The sequence below is a fragment of the Panthera leo genome, chromosome B1 (genome assembly GCF_018350215.1).
Source record: "Panthera leo isolate Ple1 chromosome B1, P.leo_Ple1_pat1.1, whole genome shotgun sequence".
NCBI lineage: Eukaryota > Metazoa > Chordata > Mammalia > Carnivora > Felidae > Panthera > Panthera leo.
The window spans coordinates 71,678,231-71,682,513 of record NC_056682.1 but is presented as its reverse complement, the minus strand read 5'-3'; positions in this window follow the sequence as shown (position 1 = coordinate 71,682,513).

Below are 4,283 nucleotides of genomic sequence, written 5' to 3'. Positions count from 1 at the left end.
AATGTTCCTAGTTCTCTTATCACTTAGGAAATTACAAGGGTTTCAAAACTCTGTGCCGGGGACCGGGGGCAAGGGCCAATATGTATTTTCTCTTATTGTCACAATGTGTTATTAAAGTCTAACAGTTGGGAGTTACAAGGCAGCTTCTGTGGGAGAAAGAGAAAAGACTTCAGAGAGAGCGACCTCCATTTGTATTCTGGCTCTGTCAGTTACCAGCATCTGTGGTCACAGTTCTTAGATGACTAAATCCATGAACCTATAGAACAACTCTAGCATAAGGCCTGGCATATAGAGGTTACAAAAACATAGTTCTTTTCTCTTATCCTTTATTGAATTTTCTCCATCCATTTGTGCAAAGAATTTCACAAAATTGGCCAATTATTGGGGAATGATCGATCTAATCTCGACCTCATGAGAATTCAAAAGGTACAGAAGATAGTTAGCTGCACCTGAACAACTTTTACTGAGAAGGTGCTTAGCAAACTGTTGACTTACTGACCTGCCTGTATGCAAAGATTAAGTAGAAATACGCAACACACAGTACCTACAGTTTCACAATTTTATTTTATTATTTTTTAAAAAAATTTTTAAAGATTTTTTTAAAGTTTATTTATTTTTGAGAGAGAGAATGAGAGAGAGAGAAAGAGAATGTGGGAAAGGCAGAGAGAGAAAGGGAGAGAGAGAGAATCCCAAGCAGGCTCCCCACAGTCAGTGCAGAGCCCAACGTGGGGCTTGAACCCGTGAATCGTGAGATCATCACCTAAGTTGAAACCAAGTGTCAGACACTTAACCGACTGAGCCACCCAGGCACCCTGAAGCTTCAGAATTTTAAAACAAAGCTCATTGACTGCCTTCATCGGTTATCCAGGTTTTTTCCTTCTCATGTTTCTCAATATTGTCAATAAGCCACTCTTCTGTTTGATACCTGAACTTTTAAATTCATCTTTGACTCTGCTGAAAGAAGGGTGATGAAAAGATGACATTCACTTTCGTCAAGAAGTTGTTGTGTCTCTGCTTACCCGGCTTCATACAAAAGATTCAAGGGGGAGAAACACACAGTACTCCTTGTCTAGAGGCAATAAAGCCTAGTGAGCAAGTCAGGGAGAAAACCCAGGGGTAATAATTACATGTGATAAATGCTAAGAATTTAAATATAAAAATTTGTTGTTGAACCACTGGAAAGGAAGTAATTACTGTTACCTAGGGTATCATAGAGGGAAGTGCTATTTGAAATGTGTTTTTTTATTTTATTTTATTCAAAAATTTTTTTTTAACATTTATCTATTTTTGAGACAGAGAGAGACAGAGAATGAATGGGGGAGGGTCAGAGTGAGAGGGAGACACAGAATCCAAGGCAGGCTCCAGGCTCTGAGCTGTCAGCACACAGCCTGATGTGGGGCTCGAACTTGCGGACTGTGAGATCATGACCTGAGCTGAAGTCAGATGCTTAACCGACTGGGCCACCCAGACACCCCTGAAATGTGTTTTAAAGAATGAGTAAGAGTTCAGTAGGTGGAGGGACAGGGAGATTATTCTAAGCAATGAGAAGTTAGAAGATTCTCAGAACTTAGTGTCTATGCTTTGGATTTATTATAAGATGTTTGGGTGGAAAGTGAGAGGGAATGAAATCTGAAAATTACATAATCTAAGAGTGTGAAGTCTTCGGTTCTCTCCTAATAAATTAGGGCATTATGTCAATTCTGTTGAATGTTTAAAGATATAAGTTTATTCCAGGGGCTCCTGGGTGGTTCAGTTGGATAAGCGACCAACTTCAGTTTAGGTCATGATCTCACGGTTCATGAGTTCAAGCCCTTTGCGTGTCAGGCTCTGTGCTGACAGCCCAAAGCCTGGAGCCTGTTTTGGATTCTGTGTCTCCTTCTCTCTCTGCCCCTCCCCTGCATACACTCTGTCTCACTCTGTCTCTCAAAAATAAATAAATGTAGAAAAAAATGTCTTTAATATATGTTTATTCTAGTAGCATCAGAATTTTCTTCCCTCTTCCTTTTCAAAGAACAGACTTGTCTATTTGAGCATTTTGCAAATTTTCCTGACTCAAAACCCCCTTTAATAGTATTTTTAAAGATGGTTTTAAGTATTACTTTAGTAATAATAAGATGAACCATATGAAATTGCTGGTTTTTAGCCGTTTGGACTTACCAAAATAAAAATTTCAGATGATCCAAACTGTATATTGGGCTATATGAAGATTTTTCATCATTTCATTGATTTTATTTGGTTAGTTATACAATGTGTTCTTTTTTTAAAAAAAAATCTTTAACTTTTATTTTTGAGACAGAGAGAGACAGAGCATGAATGGGGGAGGGTCAGAGAGAGAGGGAGACACAGAATCTGAAACAGGCTCCAGGCTCTGAGCTGTCAGCACAGAGCCCGATGTGGGGCTCTAACTCACAGACCGCCAGATCATGACCTGAGCCTAAGTTGGATGCTGAACCAACTGAGCCACCCAGGCACCCCTAACATGTGTTCTTAATACTTTCAAAACTTATTTATGGAGATTATAGCATAGTGCTTCTGTACAATTCATCCTATTCAGATAATTTTAAAATGAATTCTCATTTATAAATAGTACACTAATCTAAAAATATTCTATAAAATTTTATAATAAAAAGCATGACTTTTTGGCAAATTTCAAACGGCAATATATCAAATTTGACCTGGGGGACGAAATAAATGTTAAAATGTCAATTGGAGTTTTACCACAAATTATATCATCAATAGTGGACAAAAGCAGTTTTTAAAACCTTGTGTTTGAAAATGCTACATCTTACATTTGAAATATCAATGGAATTATTTTTCTAATATTCATGGTTTTCAAAAAATAAGGAAAATATGGAAGTACAATATGAGTTTGTCTGTAAGCATTTCTCCACAAAGATCACATTCCATAGACCAGGAAAACAAAAATGTCACCTGGTGCCTGGCTCCTTTCTGATCCTTTTTTGCTGTGTGAGACTCAACAGTTTTCTTACCTACAAAATGGCTTAGAGTCACCTTACATAAATATATCTCCCAATATAGATTTTTTTCTCCTTTTAAACTAGTCATCCTAAATCCACACAGGGGAAGACATAATCTCTTAATTGATCCTTAATTAACATCACAAGTACCCCTTCCCTTGAAATAGGTGTCCTAGTAGTTTCTCGTCTGCCTTTCCTTGGGTCTGTCATAATAAGCAAATATTAGTTATGGATGGCTGTTCCTGAGTTTTATGAGATTGACTTTGAAAAGCTTCTATTGTATAACTAAGTTTAAATGCTGGCTAAGGAGTTTTAATTTTCCTCAGACTGTCAACTATGAGAATCAATCAAAGCATTAACAACAACAACAAAGCAACATCAACAACAATTGACTACATGATACAATAAAAGGTAATTCATTCTGTCTGACCAAATGAAAGACTTCTTGAATGGCTGCTATGTTCACAGAACCTTCTTTGCTTAGCAAGGAAAAATATTTTGAAAAACCAAAAAGTAACTGTTCAGCTCTTAAATGTATTAGATCTCATGATGAGTTAGGGGATCTCTATATATTAATTAGGCTTTCTCCAAAGCAGAGCCTGAGACAGGGACTTGAGCAGAAGGAACTTATTTGGGAGACATTCCCATGAATAATAATGACAGAGCAGGAGTGTGAGACAGGAAGGGAAAGAAGAAAAGCCAAAGGATTCATTTGTGAGGTCAATGCCCTAAGTTACTGGGATTCCTCCAGGATAGTTGGAGAAGGGTGCAGAGTGCCTTCAGAATTATCTTCTGCAAAATGAGATGCTGGAGCATTTATCCATAAGAACTCCCTTCTTGGTTTAGTGTTTCTATGTCTACCACAATCTTTAACTGTTGACAAAGAAAAATGTGAACAGTTGGGTACAGGGCAGGGCTAGTTCTAAGCTATGAGGATTATGGGAAAGAATAAAATAGAACATTCTATAATGGGTTAACAGGTTCATATAGCCTTTTATTTGGAAACCAATACGGTGATGACTGAAGAAATAAGAAAATTCCTATTCACTTTCTAAATTTTGCCCAACACCAGATCCTGCTAATTCTTGCCTCTGTTTCATCTCACAAGCTCACTTCTCTATATCCTATCCTTTAAAATCACAAGGGAAGAACGAGAGATGTGGGTTTTGGTTTTAGTAGTCTTAATTGTTTTTAATATTTTTTATGACATATGTAAAGAAAAAAGTCATCTTATCTCTCAAGTTTTAGGTATTTTTACTCCTAAAACAGGTTAGATGGTTTCTAGAGTCTGTTTTAGGCCCAGAA